The sequence below is a fragment of the Podarcis liolepis genome (genome assembly GCF_965112155.1).
Source record: "Podarcis liolepis genome assembly, chromosome: 8".
NCBI classification, from domain to species: domain Eukaryota; kingdom Metazoa; phylum Chordata; class Lepidosauria; order Squamata; family Lacertidae; genus Podarcis; species Podarcis liolepis.
In genome coordinates this window covers 58,767,522-58,784,670 of record NC_139560.1, presented here as the reverse complement: position 1 = coordinate 58,784,670, position 17,149 = coordinate 58,767,522, and the positions used below count along the sequence as shown (strand labels likewise).

General features: G+C 42.8%; 1 long non-coding RNA gene across 5 annotated transcripts in view; it reads left to right on the top strand.

The window, feature by feature from the left end:
* Positions 1-17,149, top strand: part of LOC310714004 — a 338,331-nt gene that overhangs the window by 212,040 nt on the left and 109,142 nt on the right. For all 5 annotated transcript variants that reach the window (XR_014529498.1, XR_014529499.1, XR_014529500.1 and 2 more), the window contains exon 5: positions 5,949-6,046. This is a non-coding gene — a long non-coding RNA (uncharacterized lncRNA). The remainder of the gene's footprint in view (positions 1-5,948; positions 6,047-17,149) is intronic.

Sequence of the window (17,149 nt, the reverse complement as noted above, 5' to 3'; positions counted from 1 at the left end):
AATTTAATTATATATATACAGTCACCAAAATTTAATATGTACTGGCCAGCAGTCTCAAGAACTTCCAAAACATTCAGATAAGCAAACATTTAGATAAGCAGTCATGATATTTACATAGGATTACATGGCTATTATTAGTCATTTATGAAGCACTTCCTTGGCATGCCAAATAATTTACAGCCCTTATCTGCTCCTTCCTCACAGCAGCCTGATGAAAAAGAACATTATTATTTCTGTTTTTATGGATGGGGAGCTGAGTTTGCAAGGTAGTGACTTGCCCAAAGCTTCCCAGGGAGCCCATTCAATTGCCGAGCTAGGAACTGAAATTGAGTTTCCCAGGTTGATTTTCAAAACTCAGTCCTCTGGATTGTGCTGGCAGGCCCAGGGGCACAAAATGAACTCAGATCATTAGTTTTAAAAACTTGAGGTTTGTGTTTAAGTAAGCTGCAGCATGTTGGTACACACACATATGCAGTTGTCCCACACCTATTTCTGTTTTTAGTTTCCTAAATGCATTTATCAGGAAACACAGCGATATTTATTACTTTCTAAAACTTTTATCCTGACTACTTTCTGGAGAACTTCTGGCATCGAACAAGTTGAAATGCCAAAGCAGTATTTCGTATGAGTAGACCACCCATGAAAGCTCTTCATTGTATGAGATACATCTGATTGTGTTATGAATCCCTATGTATAAAATAGACCAGACTCTGTCTATGAACAGTTTAAATGCAGGTCGCACTGCATTGTCCTTCATCATAGAGTTTGCTTGCCTCAAACTGAGAGCAATTGTTTGTTCTGTAGAAGCAGCTGAAGACAAATGTTTGTTTTGTAGAAGCAGTTTGCCTCAAGTCACAAATGATGGTGTATTTTGCAGTACAATGTAGTAATGTGCCAGCCTAGCACTTCTGTCTAGTCATAGATGCTAGGGACGTGGTCTTCCTACCCCCAAAGCTAAGCCCCCAACTTACATATATAGGTCTAGCCCAAAGAGAAGTCTTGTGCCTGTCCAATTTAGATAGTAGAGCACAGAACTTTTCCAGCTTCTCTTGTAACAGTATTGCAGTAATATGGGAAGCAAGTCACCACTGAACAGATAGGAGTGTCCTTCAAGCACAGAAGATGGCAAACTCATTTGCTGGTTGATTATTTCTTCAACTTCTCTCCATCTTGCCATTGACCCCCCTCTATGGGTTACCTCTTTGGCCCTTTTATCGGCTCATGTGGGACCAACATGGATAGCTGGCCCTGATCAATGCTTGAGGTTCCTGACCCCTATGGCTGTAATTTGTGGGCAGTCATTTAATTTTATCCTGATTCTAATTTTTAAGATGTATTTTAATCAGTTGTTTGATTGTTTTTTAATGTATTTGATATTTGATGTTAGCTGCCCTGAGCCTGGTCTTGGCCGGGGAGGGCGGGGTATAAATAAAAAAATTACTTACTTACTTACTTACTTACTTACTTACTTACTTACTTACATTGACTACCTGAATTCAGAATTCTGCATTTCAATCAACATTGAGCTGGACAAGCATATTGGCAACCAGTCATTAATTCCAGTGGGTCTACTCAAAGAAGAACATAGTTGAAGACCACCCATGGGCTTGTATGGAAACCATAGTGTGGTGTTGTTTGCACTAAACAGAACATTAACTAATAAAATCTGAGCATACAAGTGAAAGAGGAGGAGAAAGCCAAGCCCAAGTTTCACTCATGAAACAAGGTCGTTTGTACTAGGCTTCTCAAGCCATATCACAATTGTGTCTAAATGGCTGAGGTTTTGAAGCTTTCCTGCTATCTGTGCTAGCTTTTTATCACCCCCTCCCCGAATTAATTTTATTCTTTTTCTTAAGCTCAATATGGGGAGCAAGCCAATAAATATGCATATATATTTTTCTCTAGTTCAGTTCCCCCACCCACCCATTCCCAATTTAAATGCTGAATTTAGGAATTGAATAATCAATTGTTTGACTGAAGAAAGTTCTGCCCATTCTTTCACAATATGATTATTTCCTTTTGTTATTTTTGACAAATTCATGCAAGTTCATGTGTAATACAAGAGAATGATTTTTTATTATTATTAAAAATGTAGAAGTCCAAAGGCTTCTTCAGGTTAAGCCTTTAAGGTTTTCTAAAGCATTCTTACAGCATGTTACTAATTAAGATAGGGTTTTCATTTTAAGTTATACCAAGAATACCATTAGAGTTTCCCCCACCCACAAGAACTACTGGAATTCACTTGATACAGATTTCAAGGAACTGCTCAGAAAATACCGTGTGGTTTTACTGAGTGTAATGTAGATCCAAATAACACAATCAGAACCTATTGTGCAGCCAGAGCCCACCTGAAAATTAATTCAGATTAGATGGAGCAGAAGGGCCCAGGTTCCATCTCTGATATTTCCAGATAGGGATGGGAAAGACATCCCTCATCTAAAACCCCGAAGAGCCACTGCTAACCTAGACCATGTTGTACCTTCTAGTTATTGAACTCCTGTCTCCCATTTGCCCTAGATAGTTGCCCTAGATTATGGAGTTGGACTGAGTGGCATTACGTTGACATACTGGGGTTTTCCATTAAAGTGCCCGCAAGGGATCTCTTTATCCACCCCTATATTTATCTGGCCCTTTATCTGAAGCCAATTCCTTCCTCTCCAAGCCCAGAGGGAAGAGCCTGCCAACTAAAGTGAAGCCCAAAACCAGGTAATGTCAAGGGGCTGTCAGGAATGCTGGGTCCTCCACAGGTCAGGAAATGACTCGAGATGTGAAGTGCAATAAGCTTTTATTCAAAAAGTAAAAACACAACAGAGTTCATCTAGGCTAGTCTCTCTTAGTTGAAGTTGTTGCTGGATCTGGCATCTCGCTCCTCCTTCCCTCTCTAGCCCCCTCAATCTGAACTCCTCCAAGCAGCTGTAAACTGTGGTGAGGAAGGACTCCTCATCTGGGCCTATCTGGCCTGTTGCAGACTGGTCCTCTGTGTCCCACCACCGCTGTCCTGGGTCTAAGTCTTTTTCCTCTGTGTCATCCCTGGGCAGTTCTTAGGTAGGTGGTGCCCACCACTCTTCCTCATCCAGCCAGTCCTTGACAGGTAATTGCTAACGTGCTGTTACAGTCTTCTCCTTTTATATATGCACCATCCAGGAACCTGATTTATATAGACCAGATAACATGCAGGCCTTGCCCTAATGAGTGAAAATGTTGTCCTGAGTTCATTGGACTTTATATGCGTATCCACCATTTAGACTTCAAGTCTAATCCCTTTGACCTTGCTCTCCAGGCTGCGTTCTACTTTTGCCCACTTTTGTACATGTGTGAACAGGCCCTCACACCACTTGCCTGCTAGAAATAAATTACAATCCAGTTATTATAGCAGACATCTGTGTGGTCCAGCGTGTGCAGTATTTTCAGTAATTATTTTTGCAGTCTTGGCCAACTGTCATGAAAAGGATCAGATGTGGAATTAAACAGAAGTTTTATACTTCAAAACTGCCACAGTTATACATTCATTAAAAGGAAGCCTATTTGCAGGCATACAAAGAGCCATTGTTATGCAAGCAGAAATCATATACAACTGTGGAAGAGTTTCATCTCTTTTATACAGTTGTTGTGTTCTTATTTTCTTTGTCTTGCAAGCAGAAACTGCTTGCCTTTTGTTGGACTCCCCTGACTACAATTGCGTTTTTTGTTAAGAATTGGATGATTATTGGCAGATGTGTCATTTAATTTGTGTTCCTGCATCCTATTGGGATTTTAAAGCCTTCCTCAACTGTTCATTGTCAGGGTGTATATTTTTTTAAAAAAAATACAAAGCTATGATAAATTCTGACCAACTTATTTATGAGATTTGTTCTATTAAGATGCCTCTGTGTTAATACTGAACTGATTAAACATTTGGATGGTTGTAGGATGCCAGAATCATTGCCACGTCAGAGTATTTTACCAACAGCTACTGCTATTTCACTTTTATTATATGCCAACAGGGAAAAAATCTGCTGAGCTGTTGGCAGAAGGAATGAAATAAATACAATTATACCAAGACTTATTCACTCCAAATTCAAACTAGCATGAATCCTGGGAGTTGTAATTGGTGATGAATCTTAGAATTCTTTGTCTCACATCCCTAGTCTCTCTCATTGGGCTAGGTTTTCTTCACTGTACTCAGGAAGCTTTGAACACAGTTTGTTCTTATAGTTCAGGGTTGTCCTGCAGGTGTTGTTGGACTCCAACTCACATCAGGCACAACCAACATGGTCAATGGTCAGGGATGATGGGAATTGTAATCCAACTACATGTAAAGGTCCAAAGGTCCTCCACCCTGCCTTTGTGTGAGAGGGCCTCGTTCTGCTCTCGCACTGGGACTGATAATGGTGCCTCTGGTGCATCAGTCCGAATTCACTTCTGACTAGTTATAAGCTTCTGCTTTTGCTATGGGCAATCCTCTGGGCAATCCCAAATTTATAATGAACATTGTACGCTGCCTTTTAAGGGCCTTTTGAGTCCCCTTCCCAAACTGATGGGATAGTTATATGAATCTTGTGTGGCCAGTCTCTGCTAATGAGTGTGCAGTGGTGTCCTTGTAAATGTCATATAAAATGTAGATATGAAGTAGGGTTCAATGTGCAGCACTATACAGAGGTCTCTTCATGGAACTGGTAAAAATTCCAACATACATAGTAAGGCAAAGGCATATGAAGAGCATCTGTGAACCTCCCCTATCTATACATTCCCTACATCCAGAATTAAGCTCTGTGTCATTGTTGTCTTGATTCCTTGGCCCAGCCATGGTAATTGCCTTCCACATCTCTTCTTCTACCCAGACATAGCTGCCTGTTTGCCTGTGTGTGTATTTGTGGCATGTAACTCTCCAACAGTTTGACTTCACCCCTGAAGGCGCACTCTTCCATTGTCTCCTGAGACAGATGGATGACAACCATTTTACCCCAGCTTAATAAGATGGACACTTGGCTGATTAGCAGGATGGACCCACCCATCCCTAAGCTTTGCCTGTTTAAATTGCAGGCGGGGATGTGTTTGAATTGAGGAACATTCAGCCAGGTGAGCTTTCACCAGCTGCTTGAAGTGTTACAGCTGAAAACAGAGTTTTATTACTCCATCTGCTATTTTAAGACCACTGGACCTAAGGCTCATGAAGTAGCAGTAAAAATTGTAGGGACAGGCATCTTACATCTTAGCCATGGTTGCAGAAGTAAAAGGAAGGCCCACACTCGTAACTGCTGCTTCCATTTCAGTTCTTTTTCAGAGTTCGGTTATCCAGCAATAATGTATTGATCAGTTCAATAGGATCCATGGATCCTGCCCCAAAGTTGTTGTTGTTTTGCTTTTAAAGAATACTACACTTATATGGAGTTTCCAGTGATTTCATATCCAGGGCCAAGTTCATACTTGGTTAGCTTCAATAATGCTACAGCCATGGGGTGTTCCTAAACCAACTACTGCATCCTTTCTAAAACGTTTATAATTTTCACATGTTTAACTCACAAAAATAAGTGGCTTTTGCTGCAAATAAATTGATTTTTATTTTTTATTTTTGGCTTATGGTCATCTGAATGTTTAGCCTTTCTTTTATTTCTGGATTCAGCTCTTGTTTATTACTGCTCAGACCATTCCCACTTGTAACACTTGGATGTCTGCCAAGCACTCTTTGTTTACAGTAACAAGGGTGGAAAAGCTGACTTCCTGACCGTACTCCCAAAGTCTAAGGTGAAGCGTCTGGCAGGTGTGAAAAAACATTGCTCTTGCATTTGAACCTGTGCAGCGTATTCCATATAAGGACCCAGTCCTAAACTAACAAAGGAAAATTGGACTGTTGCCCAAGATGAAATATTAACACTTCATTAGGCTATGACCTGGTTCAGCTGCAAAGTCGGTGCATCTAACATCAAGTCATTTGGCTATATAATTCTTGTTTGTACATTTTCCTACAGGAGAAGTCAGAACTCAGCAAGCAACTAGAGACGGCGCATCACACAGTGAAGCTCAGACCTGTATCCTATGAGGCCTCTTCACCACAACTTTCTTTCAGGTTTGTACTATACAACCTATATATACCTTTGTTTCAGGATATGGCTGGTAACTCTTGATTGTTTGGGGAGCCTTTAAGCTTACGTTGAGAAATACACCTAAGGTGAACTGGGGAGCCCTTTTCAGTTAGCTAGGCAAGTGAGTGGGTCCTGATCAGCTGATCAATGCCAGTTTGGATTAAAACCACACCAGCAAATGGACAGTTTTCCCTCCGCAAATGGGCAAAGCTGCAGGGCCAACCTGCAGAGGAAGCTTGTCACTTTGCAGGCATGGTTTGAACAAAAAACTGCACTTGCAAGGGTTTCCTGTCAGCTGAGCAATGCTGTCAGTGAGGAGCAACCAGCAGTGCGCGTTAATCTGCCAGTGACTGCTTTACAGCCACATCTTCATCTGCTCCTCACCTGCCAACACATATTATGTCAGGTGTGGGACAACTGGTCATGGTTTGGGGGGAAACGGTCTCAAAAGCCAAATTAGGGAACTTACTGGACCTAATCCGGCCTGTGGGTCAGTGGTACCCCGTTCCTGCCCTATGTTGTTCCTGTCCCGTTATGCCTGTCATGTTTAAACTTGCCTCCCTGGCATGACAAGCACAGAGAATATTCACTTCCAGAGCTCATATTTTGAAAAGCTTGCAGTACACAGCTTAGCTTGCTTTCTTGTCCAAAGATTGTTCTCCATTGTTGTCTTGATATCAGCTCTTCCTCTTATGACACAGGTAAGATTATTGCACCCAAGGCTGCATACTTTGTAATACTACAAGTTACCAAATGGAGAGTATTGTAGTTTTATGTTGTGAACTGCGCTAAGATCTACAGGTACAGAGTGGTATACAAATTAAAAAACCGAAAAAAATTGACCTTTTATGAAGGGACTGTTTACTGATCATAGATAATACTTTTGCTGTGTGCAAATTCATCACACACACACACACACACACACACACACACACACACGCAAACGTTGCATGATTGTGTCAACTCTCTATTATGATTCTTACTGTAGCTATATATTATACACAGAGCATGTCAGTTTAAAAAGCAAGTAGGTAACATAATAGCAGGTTTTCATTCAAAATTCATATGAACAGCACCGAATAGCCCACCCTGAATCTTAAATATGTTCTAAAAATTCTCAGTTAAGCCCTGTTGTCATGAAGACGGGCGATGATCCTATTTGGACTGTACCGGTTCAGATTGCAGGGGGGTCACATGGTTGAGAGTTCCACCATACCCAAAATATAGCAATAGACAGAGCTTCCCCAGCTGGTCGTCACCAGAACTCAGTTCTAGCACCTCTCAGGTGGGCGCTATTGCCATTATAAGAGAACAAGGGAGACATTCATGGTGAGTTCCATCACCTCTTTTTCTAGAAAAATGGCACTGGCAATAGATTCTCACTTCACATAGAAAATGAGCAAACCGGGGGAAAGGTTTGCTTCCAATAGCTGTGGTTCATAGCTGTGGTGCACAAGAGCACTGTGAAGCGCTAGCACTAAAAGAAGGATAGGAAATGGCTTGGTCCAGGCGCCATCACAGAGACAAGTTTAGTGTCAGTACTTTGATCTGTGTACCATATTTTGTAATCCATTGCAGAGGCTCATGAGAACTGTTGTTCCTTTGACCTTGGAATTGTGATGGTGTGCATATTTCTGGAATCCAACCCTGAGCAAACTTGTGTTGAGAGGCCTTTGCTGATGCAAGTGTATTGATAAAGAAGCAGGGGGAATAAACTATGCAATCAAAGAGATGTGCAACCAAAGGGATGGCATTCAGATGAGCCTAAAGCCACTAAATAGCCCTTGGCAAGTCACACCAAAGTTAGGGATGTTTGTTTTGCTTTATTGGCCAACATCCAACTTGGGGTCATTGCTGGAGCTATGTGCAACTCTTGGGTTTCTATTTATGTAAGAGTTGACAAATGTTTGTTTTGGTTTCAATCCACAGGCTTCGCACCCCTAGGTTTCACTTTGAGGTTTCATGTTGAGTGAAAAATAAAGAGTTCTGTCTGGTTTGGGGTTAAAACCTCAAGTAACCACAGACTTCTCTCTAGAGTCTACAGGGAAAGGAGACGGTTCACTGGAAAGGGCTAGATGTGCTGAGCTTCATGAACTTTTCAAGGGAGCGTGAGCTGAATAGTGACTCTACTCTTTCCCATCAGGACAGGCTTAGTGACATGCTTCAGATTTATTTTTTTTCTGAAGTCAATATATCAAAGTTCACAGCCTGTTCAAAAATATTATTTCCCGCACAGTTCCTGTAAGTTTGTTGAGAGAGATGTTTTTTCTCGTAAAGTCATGACAGTTGACCAATACTTTAATAGTGCCGCCTAAACCCTTCTCTGCTTGTACCAATTCTCACCATTGGCACCCAGTCCCGTCTCTCCTTAGGCCTTGTATGCTGAGATGTCTTTTAAAAACTTCTGAGCATTTGGAGTGTTCATGAGCATTCCATCACATCTTTTTTTAATAGTGCCATTGGCTTAGCCATCGAGGACTCATTTCAGTCAACTAGCCAAAGGCTACTGATGTTTTAAAATAGCAGTCTGTTTTTTACCTCCTTGTCCCTTTGTTTCGTTTATTTGATTTGGGAAATAATTGGGAATAGCCATTGCTTCTCTGAATTTCTACTTTGCTGTGGTGCTGGAATTTGTTACCTTACTCATGCAAAAGTTGATGATGCAAGAGAGTCTCCAAAGCTGGTTCTGATTTCACATATAGAGATAGCGATTATATAGATTACAGGTGTTGATTTAACAGGCATGTAAAAATTGGAATGTTAAGAGTGTTGGGATGTACACTGACACTTATCTGATACTCTGTGAAAGTTGATCACCTTTCAACTGGTTGATCAATTACATTTAAATGCATTTACAGATTACTGAAATTCGGTATGGGTGCAATTAAAAATAAATAAATAGAGCAAGACAACCTGCAACTTAATAAATAAAACAACACTGATTTCTTAAGACAGACTGAGCTGATGTATCAAAATTGCCAAAGCCATGATTCCCAGTGCCACTTCAAACCATAAAAAGCACCAGCATTAGACAAGCCAGTGTTCTCTATGCCTCTTTGCGTATTACAGCATATATTTTTTCTGTGCCTAGGTGTGCAATTTATATCAACAGTATGCAATGTGTGAGATCTCCATAGCAAATCAACTTTTGGAACCCTTTTCTTCTTTTCCCTGTGTCCAAGGCTATAGCCTGTGGTATGCAAACTGGTTTTGCATTTGGATCATCCTTGTATCTGCTGAGTGGTCCTTTGGGCCTCCCAGGACTGGACCAGTGAGCATCCTCTTTCACCAACGAACCAATGAAAAGAAGCATTTGCTGTTTGGGGCTGCTTTCCTCCCCACCACGTTTTCCATCTGCTTTTTACTGGAATGGTTTTCTCTGTGCTTTGCTCACCTCTTTTCCTTATCCCAAGTGACGTGTACGTTGCTAATATGTTGATCTACGTTTGACTGACATCATACAAATGCCAGAACTTGCACCAGGCTACTGTACAATGCAACTACCCACGTTAGGAATCCATTGCCTCATCCAAACACAGCTTCCAGTTAGATTCCAGGGAAATATAGAAGGGCATTGCCACAGATAAGCAAACAAAGGGAATGGAAGACATGTCGCCTCCTATTCTGTCATTTTGCACCAATATTGGAGCAACACAAGCCTCAGAATTGTTAACGGTTTGTCTGATGATAGTGATGCCTACAGGTCTCCCCACCCCTTTTTGGCCAGCTGACTATTCCCTCATTACCAGACATCTGCAGGCAAGAGGGAACACAGAGGGGGACCATTAACCTATTGGAGACTTGAGAGCAAGCCATAGAGAGAATTCTCAGGGGTTTAACTGGCCGTTTAAGGAACGTACAGTGTTTATTAACTGCATTAATTAAGGAAATACAGTGACATGCCATGCATGCAGGAACAAAACTGTAAGGGTGATTTTCTTCCTGTTTTGCCTTCAAAATTATATTTATAACTATCACACACACACACAAATATGCACACTCTGTTGTTCTTTCCCTCTCAACCGTGTGTGCTCTCATATTTCTGCAGATACACACCCACACCCACACACCGTATAACACCAGCAAACATATTTGCTGTTTGGCAGTCACATGTGAGCAAAACCTACTTTATGCACAATAAAGCAGAAGCATTTTGGCCCAGATTGTTTGTGTCTCTGGTAAACCCAGCACTTGGGGGAAATGATTAACGCGCCTTCTCTTTCCCTGACTGCAGCAGGACACGCTTTACCTGCATAATGAATCCGGCATGTGACGGTAACAGGGGAAAGGGAACATCCTAGGTGAACATATTATTTGCCAGAAATAAATTATTCAGGATGCAGTTTCAAATAGAGATTGCTGGGAGAGATAAAGCCATTGGGGATCTGTCCCCCTCCCCCCGCCAGTCCAGGCTACAGAGACATGGAGCATGCTTTTCAGGAATTCACTTAAGTGGAATCAGCTTGGAATAACACAGCCAAGAAGTAATATTGCTGCCATCCAGCTAGTGTCTGTGGAACAGCATCCTCGGCATCTCTTCACAGTAGCATGCACGCACATAGGCGCAGACACGATACTGTGTGCAGAAGCGTATGTACACAGATTGTATTTTCCGAAAGGAAACTGCACCGCGGCTACCTGAGAGCAGCGTTTGTTGGCTCAAGACGATTATTTGCCGATGTTGCTCTTGTTTCCCTGAACTAGTTGGCCACATCAGCATCCGTCTGCCAGCGCATCATGTGTCTCCTCACGCGATGCTCGGCTTTTTGCAGTTTGGGGAAAGAGAGCTCTCGTGACTCTGCACTCCTGGGCAGTAATATTCAGCAGCGCAGATATCCAAATCCAAAACGGCAGAAATAAAGTTGTGTGTTATTTTAGTGGCTTGATTTTTATTTTTATTTTTTAAACGATGATTTTAACTCTCTCCATTTTGGGGCTGGGTGGGATTGCGTTGCGGGGGGGAACTCCTGCTCTTTACTTCCTGCAGGATTCGAGCCGTGCTGTTTGGAAGGAGCGATTTCGTCTTCTCTCAGAGCGATGACGCTGTACCACTTTCGGCATATCCTGCTCCCCCCATTTACCTGGGTGGCTGCTATTGCTGCTGTTGCTGCGGCTGCTGCTGTTGGGCTTGCTCCTGCCTGCCTGCCTTCCTGCGTTTCAACCTGGCTTGCACTACGGGAGAATATCTTGTCGGCACATTCTCGGCAAGATGCGAGGAAAATCTGGGCAGTGCATTCTGTTCCTGCTGGAAGAGAAGAAATGTGCGATTCTGGGTTTTTATTCCCCCCCACGCCACCCTAAAGGGTGAAAAATGTGAGTCAAAGAGATACGATGCCAGGTAATCCGGTGTTTACAGCAAGGGCATCGGCAGCGATCCTGTACGTATGGCAAGGGCATCAAGAAGAAGAATCCCAGGCACTGCTGTTCGAAGGGATTATTATGGGGAAAGCCATGGCGATGCTGTGCTTCACCTCAGAGGAGCTGTGCTGGAGATGGATAAATAAAGTATCTGATACGTGAGCCTGTCAGAGCATAGCCACGGGAGGAAAAGAGTGGAAGGGAGCAAGCCAGCAAATGAAAAGGAGGAAGAGGAGACGGCATGCCGTTTGATCGTGTCTGCTCATTTCTGCAATGATGATGATGATGGCATAATTTACAGAACCCATATCTGGATAGAGGGACTCTAAATTGTAGTCTGAACACTCCCTAATGCGGTTATGGAGGAAACAAAAGGTGTAGGTGGCTGAAAAGACATGAGCACCTTGTGGGGGAAAGGAGAAGTGTGCAGTGTATGTTGTATGTGTGTCTGTGTTTGTACATATGTGCATTGAGGGAATGGCAGCTTTCTGACTTGAGAATGCATAGGAAGCCTTTCAGGCTGCTGGGTCAGGCTTGGTTATGGTGCATATTTTCAACGACCTCCTTTATACGTGTTCTTTTCGGCAATAAGCAGTCAGCTTGTTTGAAAAAGACATATTTGGAGGCGAGATTCTGGAAATTCTCTCTCTCTCTCCCTCTCTCCCTCTTCCCTTTAACACCTTGAAGCCTTGAATCTTCTATATGTTTCAGGGAAGAACAGTGGGATTTTTTGTTTGCTTCATCTTTACAATCTTTATAAACACAGCTGTACTCAGTCTAGTGAAAAAATTCTATACTGTAAATAGACGTGTGGTCAGTCTAATCAAAATAAATTATCCCAGATGACTTTGGAAGCCCAGCTGGCAACTCCTCATTTTCAGATGGCTCAATGTGCAGCCGAAATGAAAATCGGCAACGTATTTACATTTTTAATGCATTTCAAAGTCAGCCTGTAATTAAAAAAAAAACAAAACAAAGCTGGGGAGGGGGACTCCGGAGTCCCACTGAAAAAGCACAGTGCTCAATTTTAGCAAAGATTTGCTATGACATGCTCACTGGCAAGTCCTATTTCTTGTTTTGCTGGGGTGGGGGGCAGTGAAGTAAGAACAGTGTTGTTGATGTTTTTAAGAACAGCTGAACTTGCTATAATATACTTAATATGCTAACTGCTTCTGAATAATAACTGAAGGTGGTCATATCTGTGTAATGGGCCAAATGAAGTGAAAGGAAACAAATGCTGCAGACAGATAGGAGAAGCTTGGCGGTCTCTTCAGCAGCTGCCTACTTTGTGTATGTGTGGGTGTTTAAATCCAGAGACCATAATTTTTCTTCATGTGTATCCAAAGGAGTTTTTCAGTAGTCGTTCTCTAAGGCTCCTGTCTATATCTTGCAGGAATTTTTTTGCTGATGAGTGTACTGTTTGCTCAGGAATATCTTAGCCAGCTGTTGGAGAAATGTAGTTTTCTGCTTGTTTTAAAGGGGGGAAATCTGGCTTAGGAAAATACATTTTGCTCTGCAGGGGAGCTACACCTCTTCCTCAGATATTGTGGTTCCAGCTCAGACATTTTAAACGGAGAGAGATGGGGGTGGAAGGCGGAAGAGAGGGAGGGAGGGACTTGTGTAAATCGTACAAAGCTGCACAGACCAGCAAAATGTCAGCAGCTTGTAATTAGCAGTTCATGGTTACGTCAGCGACCATATCTTTCCAAGAATAACTGTGATGCATGCCACAAAGTGAGGAAGATAGTCACAACCTAGTTATCAGCCCTGGTTCAAACAAGGGCAGATGGATTAATGAATGTGCTGTGTTCATAAATCAAATATGGATGGGATCACATGTTGTGGGGCTTGCTGAGTTCTGCATAGTTGAGGGCTCACTTGTCAAGTTTTCTGCAGAAGCAGGCTGTGGGGAGAGATTTGCAGAGTATAGAGTGCGAACCTTTTAAAAAACACTGGTTGCCCGTAACAAATGCCTTTGCTTTTTATGCAGGCTTCATCTAACACACACAGCTGGCTGACATGATTGCACCACAGTTGCCAAAAAGGAGAAAACAACAAATGCAGATGTGTGACGCTTTCACTGAAAAGCTATGGCAGAGAAAGCGCACCATTACTGTAGATTTGAGTTTTGCTGGGCTTTTCAAATATGCTTCACAAGTAATGTGAGATGGCTTTTAATCAGCCTTTTCTATTTCAAAGGGTGTGTTTTCTTTCAAATGTGTCAAATTTGGTACAGCATTTTTTAAATCCAAAGCAGATCCTGGGGGGGAAAAAGAGCTTCTTCGGGAACATTTCGGGAGCTGAGCCTGACTGCTTGGGGTATGCATTTGCAGTCCTGCCGCATGCAAGCAGTGAGGGGGACATGGGAGGTGCCTCGTCCGTGATTGGCCTTTTGCAGACGCCTTTTACGCAGCACTTTCCTGGCTTTTATCTGCAAGCCTTTGCAACGTGCGGTTTGTGTTTCTCCCCTCCTGTTCTGCGCTGCCCAAATTGCTCGGAGCCTCTTCTGGTTTCCCAGATTCCCTGCAGAAGTCAGCCTCAGTTCAGCTCTTGTTTATTTAGCTCGCCTTAATAATATGCCCAAAATAGACTGCATTGTGCAAACATGTTATATTTTGGGCTGGGAAAAATGTGCATTTTGTTCGGAGGACAGGGCTGTGTGTTAACATGAAGCCAATAGCTCTTTTGTTGCTGCATGTAGTGCCGTTTAAACATCCTTTAATTACTTGGAAGTTTACAAAAGCCGCCATTCTCCCAGCCCCGCATTTTGGATTTGGGCAACGTGTATACCATGCCTGGACCCAGAATAGTGCTGTTCTGTGCACCAAACAGGCTGGAAGGATTTCATTTGGCTTGCGTGTGTGTAAGTTCAAACAGCTGGTCATTAATGCAGGACCCATCTCCAGAGTGAAAACGTTAGCGGACGTGAATGGCTGCCTGATTAATGCTGCCCTTCAAAGGGTCCTCCATCCAGCAGCCATGCTTGCAGCAGAATAATGCAGCCTGATTTGATTGCGCTCTAACAGCGTAGTATGTCATTGTGTCGCCAAGCAATTGAGGTTATTATGGGGCAGGGCTGACAGACGGGACAGTGGGGTTACTAGACCGTGGCATTTTTAGAAATACAGGCCTGACCTACTTAGAGTTATTCTTGCTGGCTGGCTGGCAGCTGCATGGTGCATGGAGCGTCCTGATAGGCCGAGGCTGTTGCTAGGGGGAATTAGCATGAATTTTTCCACATGCAGCCTCTGATTGAATGATAAAAGCTGACTGGAATTAAAGAGATTCAGCTCAGCATTATGTAGATTTATCTCCCTTATTTCTCCTTCTGGAAGCAGAGAAAAGGAACAAAATACTGTGTATTCTTTGACCCATTTTCCTATCCAAGGGGAGGCAGATCTTGTACTGTTTTAATTCTTGAAATTATGTTACGGGGGAAAGGGCCATTTGACATCACAGAATGTTTTGTATGGGCTGACTGCTTTCTCGTCTGATTTACATAGCGCTTTTCTGAAGCAAGCTTTTTCACCCCTTCCTCTGTGCAGATATAGACTCCTTTATTGTTAAGACACGAAAGAATAGGTAGGATACTGAGTTTCGAAGGAAGCCATGTATACTGGCATTTGATACATGATATAAATCCTGGGCAATTTTTGGAGCTGCCTCCATTCGTTCATAAACAGAGATCAGTTCCCTCAATCCTAATGCAGAAAGACACATACAGGGATTTCTGCAATGTTGGATGTGAGAAATTACTTGCCATATTACATTCTTATATTGAAGAGGCTTCCTCAATCTCTTCCAACCAGTTTGATAATACAGTGGTACCTCAGGTTAAGAACTTAATTCGTTCTGGAGGTCCGTTCTTAACCTGAAACTGTTCTTAACCTGAGGTACCACTTTAGCTAATGGGGCCTCCCACTGCTGCCGCACCACCGCTGCACAATTTCTGTTCTCATCCTGAAGCAAAGTTCTTAACCTGAAGCACTATTTCTGGGTTAGCAGAGTCTGTAACCTGAAGCGTATGTAACCTGAAGCGTCTGTAACCCAAGGTGCCACTATATTTTCCCAGTCCCTGGATTTAAGTATATCTTTAAATGCTCTGTGTCAAAGACATTGGGGGGGGGGGGGGGCTGGGATTGAGCACATGTCTTCTTCTTTCAGTGTGTCTCTCTCCCACACCAGCTCAGCTCTGACTTTTTGGTGACAATTCCAAGCTCCCTGCAAGGGCAAATAAAACACCCAAGTCAATACTGCTTGGGTGTAATCACAGATCTTACCTTTGTTACCGCTACTGATTATGTAAGATCTGTAAAATACACAGAAAGCATCCATTTATCTTCTTAGGCATCACTGAGAAAGGAATGGCAATTCTCCAAACAGAAAAAGCGGCGTGTGCACATTCATTTGAATTTTACAAATTGCACAAATGTATACATTCGACTGAATAATGCAATGGAAGTTAATTTGAATGCGGAAGGTTTTTGATACACCATCATGCAAGGAACTCTGGAGGCAACATTAATCTTTGCTCATCTCCTTAATCTAGATTCCCAATCTATTGCTATTACCTTTTCTTGCAGAGGCAGACAACATATGACCCTCTAGATCAGCCTTTCTCAACCTGTGGGTCCACAGATGTTATTGAACTACAACTCCCATCACCCCTAGCTAGCAAGGCCAGAGCTCAGGGATGATGGGATTTGTAGTCCAACAACATCTGGGGATCCACAGGTTGAGAACTGCTGCTCTAGATGTTGCTGAACTTATATTGTCCTTGGCTATTGGCTAAGCTGCCTGAGACTGATGGGAGTAGGACCTTGGCAACATCTGGAGGGCCACAGGTTAGTCACCCCAGCCATGCCCTTTTCATTAGTAACAAAAAGCTATCAACATAATGCAAAGTAAGACATAGATTTGATATGGGCAGGACAAAAAAATCTAGGACAAAAACTATATGCACCAGGGCTGGCTAACCTGGTCCCATCAGCCCCAGCCAACCTGGCCAGCAGTTAGGTATGATGGGAGTTGCAGTCCACACCTCAGTCACCCCCAACATATACGCTGTTGGCTCTAGGTCTCAATGTTGGCCTCATCAGTGGCCAATTATGTGGTGCATGAAAGGCCACGAACAGTTTTTGATAGGAGCCTACACCAATCTGAAGTGGATCTGTAATGGGCTTTGTCCCTGCTGCACATCCCCCCAGGTCTCCCTCACTTCCTTTTTAACAGTTTGTGCAATTTCCACGAGTTGTAAAGTGCCTTTTCCTCTATAGCTAGCATTGCTTGTGGTCCTGCAGACTAGCCAAGTAGCCAGCAAGTTTTCACCTGCCTGTGGCTATTCTTCCTGGAATTCTCCCAATGTCCTGTTTGGAAGAACACAATGTTAGTGGCCAGTGATTCATCCCTTATATGCAAGGAGAAAAGTCAGAAGCGACTGTGAAACTCAGGGGCCATGGAGAAAAACAATGGGATCAAGGATCAATCCATTGTATTTGGAGCAAAAATGTGCACACTCTTGTTCCCTAATGGCCTTTTTATATCCCTGAAGTAGCTAATTATGAAACAAACTGGAGAAACTGATGGCTGGAAATCCACAATAAAACTTCTACTGTCCTCCAGTGTATGTAATAATAACAACCAATAAACTTAGTTACACCATAGTGTTGGAGCAGTAACTTGCTTGCAGTGCTGCAAATTACATCAGATGGAAAATGGAGGGGGAAAGT